The 16,985-nt window shown below is 30.9% G+C and overlaps 1 protein-coding gene and 1 long non-coding RNA gene across 2 annotated transcripts in view; one reads left to right on the forward strand and one right to left on the reverse strand.

The window, feature by feature from the left end:
• Window positions 1-16,985, reverse strand: part of Cht7 (chitinase 7) — a 191,740-nt gene that overhangs the window by 159,090 nt on the left and 15,665 nt on the right. The gene's annotated exons all lie outside the window — the stretch shown is intronic.
• On the forward strand, window positions 13,189-15,559 carry LOC148279503 (uncharacterized). Its single transcript, XR_015822858.1, has 2 exons — window positions 13,189-14,127; window positions 14,830-15,559. It is a non-coding gene; the product is annotated as an uncharacterized LOC148279503 (long non-coding RNA).

The following is a 16,985-nucleotide window of genomic DNA, read 5'->3' on the forward strand; positions in this document are numbered from 1 at the left end:
CTGTCCTTTCCTGAATGAGGAACGGAAAACAATGTTGGACGATCTGATGGATGTTACCAGACCAGTCTGAAATCCTGACTTTAAAACGGTAGGAATTTTAGATGAGAAATTGGACATTATCTCAGATGATAAAATGGTGACCGATATTTATCGAACTCATCTTTAAAAGCATGTGCAAAATTTTTAGTTTTTAGATTCTGGGCACACAATGGACTGTAGCGCCACTGGCGATGATGAGATTTTTACTTTTGTTTTAAGTGATATAAAACGTGACAAGTAAATAAATTATTATAACTAATCAGAGAAAATAAGTTATCATGTTTGCGCAACTAGAAAGATGATAATAGATATTCAGAAGTAAATTGCATTTCCGTAACATGAATAAACAGTTATTTACAATAATATGACGTAACAGTCGTTTGCGCAAGAGACGGCAAAAAGATTTCCCATACTTGTAATGTAAAGCCAAGCTTTACTAAAAATGGAGAACCATTGAATTACTCTTCAAAACACGGATGAGTAACGCTTTGTTGTTATTTTTGGCAAAATTAATGACTGCTTCAGAAAGTTCAACAATCTTTCAACAGTTCGGAACCACAAACGTCTGAATTCGGATTATACTTGAAAAACATTTGGAGAAAATAACGATAAGACAAAATAACTTCAATATACGATATATCGGGTGTTAAAATAAGTTGTCTATTTTTTTCTAAAAGAAAAGAACAAGAGGACAAAACATCGGTCAAAATTCATCGGTAATGTAATTCTCCTTCATTATTTCACAAAAAATCAAAAGTTCATGGCATCTTCCTCGCACACTGTGCAAAAAATTATTATTCCTTCGATTTAATACGAATAGAGAAAGGTGTCGAAAATGCTCACTTTTGTCAACTTGACATTCTATTTTGAAAATTTGTAATCAAATAAGATGATACATGTATCGTAAAAACAAACACAATACCTTGTAAAGCGGACAATTTTTTTTTGACTTATAACCTTTATATTATTCATATTTAAAGCATTAATGATGTAATAACTTATATTTATATATAGTCCGGCTCTTTTGTCAGAGTTATCATTAAATGTCCCCGGCTACCGCACCCGTCACACGTCGAGCTCTCTATTTCATGTGCCAGCAGTTCGTAAGAACTATGCCCAGAACTCTCCACTTATACGTTTTGCTAGTGAATATAATTTGAACTTTCCCCTTATTGATCCATCTGATTGTAAAAAAATAACATTTAAATTGCGCGTCTTAAAACATTCTTTTTTGTCTTATACTTAGTTTCAATAATAAAGTTTTATTTTATTTTATTAAATTTTATCTCTATTTCTTAATATTTTATATATATTTATATTTTCGATACCTGACACCCTCTTTCCAATATAACACCCACACACCCACCCTCTCACTCACTTACACTCACACAAACACACTAGTATGTATTGTACGTGTATTTAATGTATTTCTGTGGATATCTGTCATTGGTTTTATTCTCTGTATATGTTATTTGTTATATTTGTATTACATGTATTACTGTTGATATCCCCAATAAATAAAATAAAATAAAAAAAATAAAAATAAGTTATCAATTTTAAAAATATTTGGTACACTTCCAATTTATTTTGACCAATTATGCCCATTAGAGGGTGAAAGCGCTTTCGAATCGAACCCGGGATCTCAATCATAGAAGGGGATCGCGCCAACCACTACACTACAAGGCGGATTTATATCCACTCGATTGTAATGAGACATTCAGGAATTTTACTTGAAAGAAGCCATCAAGGCGTAAGCTCTCTGTTATGGACCCTAGCTTGATAGACTTATCTATTTCCGCAAACCTTATCTTCAAGTAACTAGAGGAGAATAATATTTTTCTAAACTTATTTTTCTATGATAAGAACTTGGAATAACAGGATGTGTGTAAATAGAGATTCCCGAATGACGTCGATCACCTCTATATAAAGTCAAACGCGCTTTGCTTCACCATCTTTTATCTTCTGGACTTCTTGACATTAGCATCTGTCTAAACGTTGTTGTAATCAGTATTTTACTTTATGTATTTTAAATATATTAAATTGGTGATTCCCTAAAAATCGTGTTCTCAATCTACACTCCACCAGAACAACCGACCATCTTTTTCTTGAAGAGGATTGGGGCATAACAGCTCGTCCTGGAATTTGGTTATTTTTCCCAGACAGAATTCTTATCGTAATCCGTCCGAATAAACGTAAATATATAAAACAAGTTGCTCTAAAACTTTATTATTAATGTATTATATACGCCCAGGGGGCTTTAACATGACAGGTACAAAATAAAAATTCAAGCGTTTCATGGTATAACAAGTCGCTATGTAGGTCTAATAAATATGTATCTAATGAACAGAGATTATCATCATTATTATTTCATTCTTAGTCGATGTATTTATGTTCCCGTTTTTTTCAACGGACCCAGATGTACTGCTAAGATATCCACTGAATCAGGCAAAACATCAATCACTCCGGAATAATAGAAGATAAATCACTTGGTTCATTATCTCCCACTGGAACCAGTGTGCTAATTTAGTTTTCAACAATGGCAACGATCGAATCACTAATTTCAAGGAACGTATATAAAGTTCAGTGAAAAAAAAATGTCCAAAAGAATTAATGCTATTTTTTAAATATAATTTTTTAATATCCAAGATTTTCTTGTTTTCAACCGTTTTTAAAAATGGTCATAAGTGGCTACTAAGAAACAATTTACGTAAGAGTAACTCTTTAATACGCAATCTGAATTAAGAATTTATATGACTATTATTTTGTATACTCATTAATCATAATAATAATTCTTTTAAAAATCCAATAAAATGGCTCAACAGTGCAGAGCCAATTCAACCATATAAAAATAAATTATATGGTAGAATTGTACGTATTTTATGTTCATAAAACAATGTAGAGATAGATAATTTACACAATATGTATGGTGCATAAACAATTTTTTTTAAATAAAAACTTTTAAAAAAATGTTAACTTAAATGAAAAGAAATAATCAACTTGTAAATATATACATTAAAAAAAAATACGAGTATTATAAAAATACAGCATACAATATGAAAAAGTTAGCATTTACACGGCATAAGCGTGTCATGTTTAATTCTGATGATATTTTTATTTACGTCGGCCTCGTTGCGTAATGGTCAGTGCATTTGCCTACCATGCAAGAGGTCTCGGGTTTGATTCCCGACAGGGTAACTATGAAATATTTATTTAATAGGGTGTTTTCACAATAAAATATTTCATAGTCCCTGGACTGGTTCATAAAGCGTAAAACTGATCATCTTAACTTTATGTAACAAAAATGATCAAGATACGCTGTGACTGGTTTATCAATACAGTGCCCTATGCACCATTAGGCCCGGATAGGGAATGATAATCATGATGATGTTTTTATGCGATTTTGCAGATATTGATTTACGTATTTTTATACAATAATAGTATTTGCAATCTTATGATTTACCTATTTATATTAATTTTAGTTACCATATTTAAAGAGTCGAAAATATTTTACTTTGAAACCACAACTTGATTTTAAATAGAACTGGGTTGTTTATGATTTTTTATAAAAGTATTATTAAAATTATTGTTTAAGTTTCACTAACAAAATAAAACTTTATAACAATAAATTTTATTCATATTTGATAAAAATCATTCATTTCCGAATCGTTTATGAACTTTGTTTTTTTTTACTACATTGAAATGTATATCGTAACGTTTATGTTACGAGTAATATATATTATCGTAAAAAAATATTATTGGTCCAAAATCCTGCTATTTATTAGATATTTTTTAAAAGTTTTGTTAAATAATATTTGGTTGTTTCAACACAAAAAAATATTTACACAATTTATGTTACAATTTGCAAACTTCTTGAAGAAAATAATTCATTGAGTGATTCATGAATCCAGCAAATCAGCTTGACTTATTGAATGCTCCTCGGATATATTGGCCATGCCTGCATTTATGTCTGACCTTGCTTTCTGAATATCTAATCATGGAAAAAAATGTAGACACGTTTAATATATATAATAATATTTGAACACCCAAAGTGCATTGGCAACAACACTCAGTTTCAGGAATGCTTGACATTCTTATTTTTTCTTGCAATAATAATATAATCCAATGTCACTTAACTTTAAATTTAATACAGAAAGTTTAGTGCATTTCTTTACAAACACTATATCATAAAATACAATATATTTCAATATCTACGTATGATGGAACTAATTGGCAATATTAGTTTGTTTCCTATAATGCAGCTACAGTATGCATCTTAAGTGTGAAACCCTTATCTTGAACAACGGAAGTATTTAAGACAATAAATTATGATAAAAAGAAAAATGCCGAACTATTGACGTACTAACACTATTATTTAAAAACAAATTTGTCTTGAACGACGATTTGACAATGCCAACAACGATGAAACTCGATCACTGGTATTTTTTTTATTATAATTAAAACCCTGTATCACCAAAAAATGCTCTACAGACTTTTTACCAGACGAAAGTTTTATCTTATTCTTTGTTTACAATCTAGTAAAAGAACTGTTAAAAACCTCTTATGTAAATCATGATTAGTCCTATTTTTAAATAATCTACCCCTTTTTTCTATTTAAAGTACAGTGTTGATTTTTAGTTAATTTGTATTTTAAATTTAATATAAAATTGTAAGATTCTGTATTAATATACCTAGGATATGTTCATATGCCTATATCTTATTTTATCAAACTAAATGGTTTGGGTAGGTAGGAAAAAATTAACTAAGGGCAATATGCTCGCCCTTATATGTCGGTAGTCAGATGGCAGAAGGGACCATCTGTATTTTTGTCTATGTTTTAGTTTTCAAAAGTTTCAATTAATATTTCAGTAAAAACACTCAGAATTTTTTTTTAAATCAGCGTCATTTAAATGGTAATTTATTATTGAAAGGCAACACTAAAACATTTTATTTTGTGGATTAGAGTCTTGAAATTGAGACGTATTTCAGCTCTCCTGAACATTTTTGAAAAATACAGATGGTGTCTTCTGCTATCTGACTACCGATGTATTTAAAATTTAAATTCAGATTCAGCGCTGACACAATCGGTATTTACTTTAGTTGAGTATAGTTTTACAAGAAGAAAAATAATGTCATTTATTTCATATGTATGTGCATAAGTGTTAAATATATAAATAAGTGTAATTTCGGAGTGATTTAATTTGCCCATTACATGAACTAATTGTTGAATTAGTTTTGAAACACTATCAAAATACAAAAGTAGGTCTCGATTTCATAGAACTCACTGGCATTGTATTAGTGCATAGTGCTAAGACAACTCATGAATAATAATGAAATTCTAATTCATGTTTGTTTGTCCTCATAAGTTGTGCTACTTGCGACGTTTCTACCTTGACCCCTGATCCGATAAGCCGATATCCCCTGAACAACATATGAGACTTACTTCATTTTTAATTGGTAATTTATTCTAATTTACTCTGTCCCATACCATTGTAAACTATTATAATCTTAGCGTTAAAAATACATTACACCAGTAGTAAAAAAAGTATTAAGGAGAGGAAGAAGGCGTTGTAACGAGTACGCGTAAGTTAGGTATTTTAAACGATGCACAAAATCACGTTTTTCTAAGTTAGATGTATCAATAATACCTTCAGCGATGCGGCGTCTGTCCGGTTTTTGTTAATCTCAGACAAAGAAATAAATTCTGTGTTTGCGTTTCACAGAAAAAAAATATTCATTTGGTTCACTCAATTCAAATTTACACGAAAATCACGCCAGGCAAAATCAATAAAAAATATAAAACACAAATTAAATAACAGAACAAATTGGCAGAATGATAAATGTTATACGGAGTGTAAAGTGGCCACTTGAACCAGCCAATGACAGGTTTGCGTTTAACAGAAAATATTTATTCACTTGGTTCACTCCCTACAAATTTATATGAAAATCAATTGCATCCTATTATTTCGTACAGAAGGAATTTACAAAAGCGAGCACTGGTAGCCAGGCATCACGAACTGTCAGACTGTTAAGTAGCCTCGTCCGGGCTGACGTTGCAGCGGACTGCGCGTTGCGAGCCAAAGCAGAGTTCGGACCTGCCAACCTCACCGCTGTTGGTGTTTTCCCGCCACACTAAGATTTAACCATATTGCTTTCAATTTCTCCATCAGTTGATTTTTAATCCTTCCTATCCTAATGGGTCTATTATGTAACCTTACGTATCCAATATGCGTAGTAGCAATAATTTGTACGTATTTGAAATAATATGCCATTGTAAGCGCGCCATTATAACACGTAATAATATTTCATATAATTATTCTAAAAATATGTATGAAAATATATTAGTATCGCTTAAAAAGACAGGTAGATACATTATTTTGCAGTTACTTAATATTAAAATAAAGAAGAAAAAAAACAATGCAGTAATACATTCTAACTATTAACAAACAAGACGTTAAAGAATGCAACATAAAATATATTGCCGAATTGATTCAGGAAACCAGCGTTAGTTGCATGATCGTATAAAAATACACGCACTTATAATTAAATTATAAAACCCATTGTCTTTCTAATGAATGCTTACATTACTTACTCATAAATAACAATATTTGTTGTTTTTCACTTTGATCTTCCCGACAAACATTAAATTAATGGAATTTAGTTATATTAATGCTTTCAAAATACAAAACTAATAACTATTATTTACCCCCAAAAGTGAAAAACAAAATGATAAAGGTTATACCCTATTCGAAAGAAAAATGTCTGCTTAGAAGACAATAAATGTTTATCGCAGGAAGCAAAACCAACAGTTCACAATGGAGTTCTAGTGCCAACTCTCACGTATGGGAGCGAAGTATGGAATTGGAAAAATAACGATGAAAGTAGGTTAAATGTTGTTGATATGCGATCCATCAGGCAAATGTGTGGCAAAACGATGTATGATGGGTGCAAAAATGTCGAGATCCGTGAACCATTTAAGGCTGAGACATGCATTATCGACAGAATCAAGAAAGGAGCGCTGCGTTGGTTTGGACATGCAGAGCGAATGGACAGTGAATGAACGGCTAAAAGTATATACGATGCGAAAGTTGATGTATGCAGAAAACAAGGAAGACCGAAAAAGACATGGCACGATCAAGTCCATCAAACACTTGAAGATGGACATGTCAAGAGTGGGAATAATCGACGTACGTGCATGAGAAGATGTATGAATGTAGTGGAATGGTGATATGGCGTTATATCGTGTTTACTTTTAGATTACGTGCATATATTATTAATAAATTTGATTACAAGCCTTCAAAATGGAATGTCAAGTAGACTGGAGTGAGCATTTTCGACACCGCCTTCTGTTCGCGTTCAATCGAGGGAATGAGTCAGCCAAGGCTGCTTGCGATATTTTCACGGTGAAGATGCTATGAATTATTGACTAATTTGTTGTAAAAGAAGGAGATTATCCGAGAAGACCAGCCTAGACGACATTGCGAAAGCGTTAGAAGTCAATAGTGATTCTAAATTTGTGGATTATGAATGACTAGTATTTAGTTTTCATTATAAAAAAATGGGTTTAATAATGTATTCGAATCGATTTCGATTGCCTTACTATAATTGTATTTATATTACTATTTGGATTTAAAATCACAAATGTCAAAAGCCAGTCCAGGGACTATAAAAAATTGTAATGTGAAACACATTTTAAAAATAAATATTTCACGTCAATTTTTTTTTTCAATTTTATTTATTCATATATTTATACATTGCAAAATGAAATATCTTAATTCATACATATGAAAATAATACAAAAATATTTGGTAAAATTGGGTATTTATAAAAAAACGCATAAGTATACATTATATAGTAGTAGCATTTTATTTTTATCAAACAAAGAAAACATAGATAAACTAACTGTATTACAAAATAAAGCCTTTAGAATCATTTTGAAAAAAAACAGATATACGAGGGTAAAGTCGATGGTAAATGAAATGAAATTATTAACATATAAACAAAGAATATTTTACAATACAATGATATTTGTTCATAAAATTATAAACTCTAATAAAAAAACAGAATTTTGGAAAAAAATTGATCGGAACCAGCATGAACACAATCACAATACTAGAGAAAAGAACAAAATTAGACTTCCATTTAGGAAAAAGGCAAAGTCACAAAATTCAATTTTATTTAAAGCAATTAAAAAGTATTACGAAATGGAAAAAAATATTTATGAAGAAAAAAACATATCAAAATTTTAAATAATGATCAAGACATATGTGATAAACAATTTATAAATTAAATATATTTGCAATGTTATTATTAGAACACACATAACAATATGTATGATATGTGTGCCCTATTTTAAGATTTAAATAAAAAAATTAAAAAAATATATAGAACAAACCTTTTGAACTTTTTCAAAGTTGGTGAATGGTAACTCTATGTATTTATTCGTGCATTTCATAATATATACAGTTTTTTGTTTACTTTGCCCAGCTGTATGAAACAGTACTTATGATTTTCTTGTTTTATTACTGTAAAATGTTTTATTATTTAATTTTGTTTTTAACATTTATGAATTGATAATACTTGAATTATTTAAACTTTCTGCTGAATATGCTTTATAATTTTTAGGTTAATTTTTTTAAAGTAAATCTTGTATAATTTTTAGGTTTGTTTTTTTTTAATCTTGGGTATAAGAAAATTTATTAAAAAAATATTTAGTCAAATATGTAAGTATTATAAACTTTTGTAAAATGCCGTTTATGTTAATAAAATAAAATATCCAGAAAATAATATGTTAAAAAAGTAAGAAAATCTTGTAACGAAAAACTCCCTCAGAGACGTAAAAAATGTCAATGTCCAAAGTAATATTGTTCAACATAGAGATAGCTCTTCCAACAGGCATAACCATTGGCAGGTTGGTCCTGTATATTGTAATTTGAAACAGTCTATACTGAAGCTGTCTAAGGTAACTATCCGGAACATAAAAGCTAATGCTCCGCATAATTTCAGCGTTGTCAATATATCAGGAATCAAACCCGAAACCTTTCACATGGTAGGCAAATACGATGATTACTACATCTTGGGTTCTATTCTGAATCACTCGCGTGGCATAAGAAAACCGTTTTTCTTGTGTATTTACAAAGAAAATACATGAAATAATACAGCCACGAGGCCGGCATTATACGACGTGATATAGTATACCGCGTGCCTACTGACAAACTGGCAAGATGCTAACGGATAGTATGGAGAATGTAGGCTAGATGCTTCAACGGTTGCTCTGATAACATTGTGAATGCACATATTGGCTGCAGCACGTTTCTCCTGCATTGCACTTATTTATCTTCATGCAGTTCCAAAGGTTACATCCGTCTAAGTTGCTAGTGCTTTATTTTAAATTGGGAAGATCACTTTAACCATAAATTTGTTTATTTATTTACGCCCGAAGGGCTTTTACATATACAGAGATTATGAACAGTAAAAAATAACACAAATTTTTTTTTAAAGTGAAAATAAAAAACTAATTAAATACTAGAAACTAAAATATTATTCCATTTTCTTAAATAATTGTATCTTAAAGTTTGATAAATAAAGTTAAAGCAAACACATCTAGTTTTGGTCATCAGTTTTTTAAAAAAATATTAATACTATTATTCTTTTATATTATTTATATAGGATTCATCGAATCTCTTATAATCGTCAAAAAAATTATATTCATAAAACATAAATCAATAATTAGTAAATAAAAGCTACCATACGAATAAATTTGAATCAACAATACAATTTAGATCAAAAAACTAAAATCAACTTACACTTAACCACTGGCCTCTTAAACCAGCCATTGACAGATAGCCCTGTAGATGCCTGGACTTGGACTCTATATAACCTTCTCTTAAATGTTCTTAATCCCTGTTGTAATATGTTAAAATCAATCAATTAAAATCAATAGTCATGAATCTAATGCCAAGCTGTCTTGTCCTGCTAAGATTCTTCGACTCTGTATTAGTTCTTCCCAAACAGGTCGTGCTTGACAAAATCTTTCTTTTTTTTTTAGCAAAGCCTGAATTTCAAGAGATACTTTATTCTAGAATCGTATCTAGTTTAAAGCAAAAAAATTAAGATTTTTTTCAGTCAAGTAGTGGGCACAACTAGCGTATCTTTATTTCTAGCGTATCCCGAGAATTCACTCTCTCGGGAACAGAGAATTAATGTGCGAGTTTGACTTAGATATTTTAATATATGTAAAATAAATATGATGCCTGATAAGAGCTGAAACTTTTATTGTTGGGGTGAGATTTACAAACTTGTACTTCACAAACCTCAACTGATGGAAGAGTCGAAAGAATATAGATGTTAAAATATAGGCAGAATAGTGAATGTTACACAGTGTGTTAAGTGGCTACTTTAACCAGCCAATGACAGGCCATAACCCCTGCGGATGGCTAGACTTCTATATTCCCTTTTGTAAAATGTTTTTTATTATAACACTTATGATAACACTTAAGAAACCCTTCACAAAGCATAAAATTTCACTAAAATAGGCCGGGCACAGGGTAAATTCTCAGTGTATTCGGCCGGTAATGCCTTAAAACAGGTTTTACCAAGTTAGGCAGACTAGACATGATCCAGAGAAATCTATTACCCAAGTGTGTATAAAGTAGATAAAAAAATTGTTATTTTTGCTAATAAATCATGATTGTTATTAATTTTATTATTATTTTTCTAATAAACACGTTTGTTAAAATAAGTATTAAGTGAATTATTACATAGTCTCATGTAAATTCAACGGACTAATACAACACAGTCTCAATTAATAATCTCGCATTTCATCAAACATATTCGATTTTGATAGGATAAAATTACTCACACTTTTTTTTTTTTAATGTAAGTGAAGTATTTATAAGGCGATAAGTGCATTGACAGAGTTCATTGTCCAATCGCTTTAACGAGATCTGACCGCGAGAAAAAGGTTAACCGGTGTAAAAAATATTTCGAAATATTTCCCCAGGCGATTGTGACACATAAAACAACATTTCTGGTTTCATTACTGGCGAGAATTGCAAAATTAACGAGAGGTACATATGACCATGTTATTACTGCTAAAAATAATATACTGTATAAAATAAATGACCCCATGAAAAAAGTATCTAACAAAAAAAATGATAATAATAATATTAAATCTTTACTCACCATAGTATAATTTTTTTAAAAGAAATAACCCGTTAAGCCTTTATTTTGAGGCTTGTCAGCAGATAGGATAGAGGGGATATGGAAGAAGGTAATGAAAAATTCACCACAACACCCAGACCAATCGAGCAAAATCTTTCTTGGATTTTTTTCTTGCGACTGACGGGAATCGAACCCGCAACGCCAGTTTCACAGTTCGCTGTCTAACCAACTGCGCCACGGCGCCTGTATAATATGATACATACGAAAAAAAAAAATTGTCCTTAAATAAAACAAAGGTTAACACGGCTTAGTGGCAGACTAATTGCCACTAGCAATTTCTTACAGTCTGACCTAAAACAATCCAAAAATACAATCATGAAAAATTAAAAAAAAAAAAAACAGTTTTAAAAAATTAAAAATTAAATGCAAAAGTATATAAATAAAAATTTGTGAAAATACAAGCAGTAAAACATTATGAAAGTTATGTTGTCTTTTGATGTTGTTTACATTTAATAAATTTTAATTTATTCAATTCCATCTTCCAAATATACATTAATACTATTTATTTATTAGAATATTTATTGGGTAACCGTATTCTGCTTGCGTAAGAAAGGGTGTTTGGCACATATATTGTGCTTTATTTAGTTATAAAGATGCTCAACTTGCTTTGTTTCTTTGTTGTTCTCAATAGATGTGTTTTTTTTTTATTGTTAATATTATTTATGTCCCGAATTGAGTTGTTGTAACTCCTGGGAATGTAATTTAATGTGTCATACCTGTAAAATACTATGTGTTTTATGATTTATGATTTATAACATTTAAAAAAATAAAAAATAAAATGTGTTTTATAATATTTATTTGAAAAATCAACCGATGTATCTAAATTGAAGAATAGTTGGGGAAGTGATCTTTTCAAAAAAATGAAAGAAAATAGCACAAGAAATACTGAAATTTCACAATAAAAAACACGTGATCTTTAGCCTTAATAGAGAATCATGTATTTAAGATATTTAAAAAAACTCTGCTAGATACAATATTATGAAAATTACGTTATAAATCATTTCAAATTTATATTCAATTCAAAGCACATCTAATTAGTATTGTATATGCATATAATATCAAATACTCGTTAGAACCTATGGTAAAAGCATTCAAATTACTTCAAGGATTTATGTGTGTACATAATATATATGTACTCGTAAATACAAAATATATCTAGACCAAATAAGACTGAATTATCTTTAAGATTACTGGTTACGTTTGAACTGATCGCCTGGTTGGAAATTGTAAAGAATTATGAGAACAAGGTTACTAAACGACTCAAGGGTGATTATAATTAAAAAAGTTTTTTTGCTGATCAGGTTTGATTTTAAACAACTGAAAATACTATAAAAGCTCATCATTCACTGATATTTAACAATTCAACGACTAGAATTTAAAACGAATTCTGATTCAGTGCAGACAGAATCAGCGTTTATTTGAATTAAGTACAGATTTATTTTCACAATAGGGAAAACAAATAACAGAGTGAAAAAAGTACAAAATATAAATTGTTAGTATGTTTGCAAGCTATCTCACCTGGCGTGGTATTCTGGATCTTCTCACCCCCAGAGAGTGATGAATTTGAAGATTTTTATTTTTCTAATACGACAGCACTTTGTTTCATATAATAGCCATACTAATGATTAAACGACAAATCGCACCTTCAGAACGAAAAAGATATAACAAAAAAAACCTTAAAATGAGTTAAGATCATAAAACGACTTCACTGAATATTATTCATCTTTCTGCATTAAAAAAATGCTACATTCGGGTGGGAATAGGTAAAAACCGTTACATCTGTTTCTTTGATAATCAGAGAATTAAGTTTCCCGTCAGTACGGAAGCGACGCTATTAGTTTTGTGTTTATATTGCTGTGTGAAGGACGCAACGCAGACACATAAAGTGACCGAAAGCCGGTTGAGTCGATTTTATTCCGATACAAATTATTTATTTTTATTTTTTTAATATTAAAACGAGTAATACAGCTTTGTGATTGTTTCGTTCCAACTAACCGATAATTTTAGTGACTTATTTTAGTTTATATCATTTCGTGAATAAATAAAAACATACGTTTGGCGACCTGATCTGACCTTATAAAAATTATGTTATTATCTTATTTATCAAAGTGCATTTGTTTATTGATTTTTTTCAATCTAATAATGACTAAATAAATGCATGTCTTGTTTAAACTTATAATTATATCCTTTTATAAGACTTTTTTTTCATATATTTATAGCTGAATGTCTTTGGTAAATTTTAACTCAAAATTTGGTGATTACTTCGAAAAATACGAAATCATTGACGAAAGAATACGAAGGTGTCACAATTTACACTTTTTTTCACTTTCCCAAAAAGTTGATTTTTTTTAGTTGAGTCGGGGGATATGGAAGGATGCAATGAAAAATACCAATTGAAAAAAAATCTTTTTTGTTTTTTTTTTCTTGCAACTGGCGGGAATCAAACTCGCAACGCCCGTTTCACAGTTGGCCGTCTAACCAACTGCGCCACGGCGCCTGTCAAAAACAGAAATAAAACAAATACGGTTTGGTCAATTCAACCTAATCGAGTATTTCGGGTAATGTTTAAGGTCGCAATAATGTTCTTAATGAATATCATCATGTTTGATTTCACGTGTTTGTATTTTTTGACATTTAATCATCAGTGTGGCCATAATACGAAGCAAATAGACGCATGAAAAAAATAAATATCCCCAAATTAACCACTCTCCAGGGGATACAGAAGAACTCCAGGTGTGAGATGGTGAGATAGCTAGCAATTTTCATTTACACGGGTCATCTGGAACGTAGTTCCCGTTTGGGAATATAAAAAAATCTAGTATTTGTATTATTTTTTTACATGGCAAATTTAAGCATTTTTTGTAAATTGTGTGAGGTTTTTGTATCCTAGCGTTATATTCCTCCGCCGCCAGTGTATTTAGATACGTAGCCACAGTTGCTTAGGGCTCTTTATCACTTTCAAATTTCTGTTCTGCCAAAAAGTCCTTAAGTTTTGTAAACAGATGGTAATCTGAAGGAGCCAAGTCTTGACTAAAGGTTTAACGGTTGAAAGTTTCCCATTTGAATAGTTGAAAAAAGTTGTTGTGTTATTCCAGCCGTATGGGGCCTGGCATTATCGTGAAGGAGAAACTGAAAGCGAAACCACGGCCGAAACTCGTTTCATTGGCCAAAACTGGCCGAAACTGAAACTAAAACTTCATTTAGTTGCATGTAAGTAGAAATTTAGGAGTTTGAAATTGCGAATAAGTAAATCAAAACTCAATATTTAATCATTGTAATGTTTTACATTGATTCATTTTATTAATTTGACTTGCGCTTGTTTTTAAATGTACTTTAAGTAATTAATAAATATATCTTGATTTCTTTATTTAAAAAAAACAATGTGAAAATTTTGAAAATCAATATTGCAAAAGCCGATGTACTGTGTAATACTTCGTGCCTTGATGCTCTAAATCTCCTGACTGTAAAACCAAATCATCGAAATGCTCGAGAGTTTCAAATACCTGGGAGTTTATGTTACAGAAAAAAGCAGCTTTCAAAAAGAACTGGGAGTGCGGCTAGGAATAGCAGGCGCCACATTTAACAGTATAAAGGCTGTCTGGAGATCGGATATTTACTCAGTGAAAACCAAATGTCGCTAAAATAACGCCTGCACAACACTTATTATCATCTACGGATGCGAATCGTGGGCATCCTGGCCCCTCAGTAGGGCCCAAGACAGCAAAATTCTCAGTTTTAAGAATAGGTGTCTCAAAAGAATATTGGGTGGGCGGTGCTTTGTGAGGAATGAAGTAATAAAATAACGGACGCAGCAAATTTCGGTGACATTTGTCGTTAAGCGGAGGCAATACGGTTGGCCAGGTCATATGCTGCGAATGCCTCCTGAAAACCTTAACCATGCTTGCCTACTTTACAAGACATCAGGTTCTCGACGTTTTGGACGTCCACTGCTGACTATCCGTCGGCAGTTTATATCAGAATTTTCCAATTAGGGAGTGGACATGGAATGATGATAATTTCAAAACACAATTTGATATACTTAAAGTGCGTCCGCAATGTCCAGTTGTTGTCGACTATTTGTACGATTACAACTAAGCGTACCGTTGCCGATTACCTTCATACAAAATTGAAACCAGCTCTCACCAATCGCCTTACTAAACCTTCGCTGGGTACAATAGTGCTTGCGCTGGCGGTCAGGAAGTATTTTACAAAGCCATCAACGCAACGAACCGGCATTAAGTCATATTCCACCCGGCATCGTTCCTATAAGCGACTCAAAAAATATATTCTAAAGTTATTGAATTAAATACACGCTTATCTATGCATGAGTAACTGCATACGCATCAAAATGAACTTTTTCCATAATAGGGAAATATCACATACAACGAATACTGATAAAAATATATAAAATGGATTTTATAAAACTAATTGTACTTTCAAAATCAATATGGATATTATGGAGAAATTTTTTCATGTATAAATTTTTAAAATATATATTTTTTAAAATACGTCACTAGAAAAACGCAACATGTTTGGCCTTGATAGTTGTAACGTCAAGATTTGTTACAATGTTCTAAGCAAATTTGAATGGTCAGGAACAAAAAAACATGAATCGTGACGTATTAGGGGCATGGCCAGTGGAATGACAGTTTTTGCGGGAATTCAAAATTACGAATTTAAAAATACCTATGTTTTTTACTGGACAGTATTTCATGGAACTTACTTACTTTAAAAATGTTTTAAAAAAGTGAAATTTAACTTTTAAAACTATTTTATAATTTTTTTGCGTCCACGTGGATGAATAATACATTTTTGTGTGTAAAATAGAATCAGAATTCTTGAACAGCGTTGTTGACTTCATGACTACTCTCAGGTTGAAATTCTAAAAAAGGAAATTAAAAGTGTAGTAGTTGGCGCATTTGGCTATCATGCCTGGGGTTTTGGGGTCGATTCTTGGTAGCATGGACGTGACAGATTTGTTAAAACACTGCAGTAAATTGTTGTTCCGAAATAAACTATTAATGCGTGAGACTGATAAGCTGCGATTGAAGTTCCAATGCTGTGTTCTTTAGACCTCTGGTTGTGGATTAGAAAATCATTACAAAAATAAATCAAATATGCATATATGTGTGCATGCATGGCCTTCTATGATAAACGAAAGTATAGATTTGTTTAAATGTTTTGCGGGCACTCGTAACAATAGAAAACATGAATTACATTACAAAAATATATTTAAAACTTGGCTTAAATTTTTTTAATTTTTTGAAATTAGGAATTTGCTCTAAATCAAAAAAACAGCCTGTAGATAGCTCTGCGGTCAAGCTCAAAATCAGGTTGCTCTGTTTAATGTTAACTTTCATCGTGGGCAAAAAAAAAACAGAGACGTTCTAAGGAATATCAGAAATTAAAAAAAACAAACTCGTCGCCTACTTATAACAATAGGTACTGGAGAAAATCAATCTTCAATTTGGCTTAATTTAATTAAAACACCCGGGCTTAACAGTTTCGGCTATTTGTTTCAATCACTATATCAAATTAATATGAGAGTATGTTATGAACCGAAATATTTATTAGCTGGAGTTCTTTATTAAAAGCAAATGACATTTTTTTGTCCGTTTATTGTTTCTCTTCAGTGCGGTATTTTTAATTATACGTTTTTTATAATTTATTAACACTGTTACGTACATGTTATTTTTTTATGTTTTATTTAACTTTTTGCAAATAAT

The sequence above is a fragment of the Micrasema longulum genome, unplaced genomic scaffold (assembly GCF_059751315.1).
Source record: "Micrasema longulum isolate JH-2025_06_02 unplaced genomic scaffold, ASM5975131v1 h1tg000715l, whole genome shotgun sequence".
Taxonomy (NCBI): Eukaryota; Metazoa; Arthropoda; class Insecta; order Trichoptera; family Brachycentridae; genus Micrasema; species Micrasema longulum.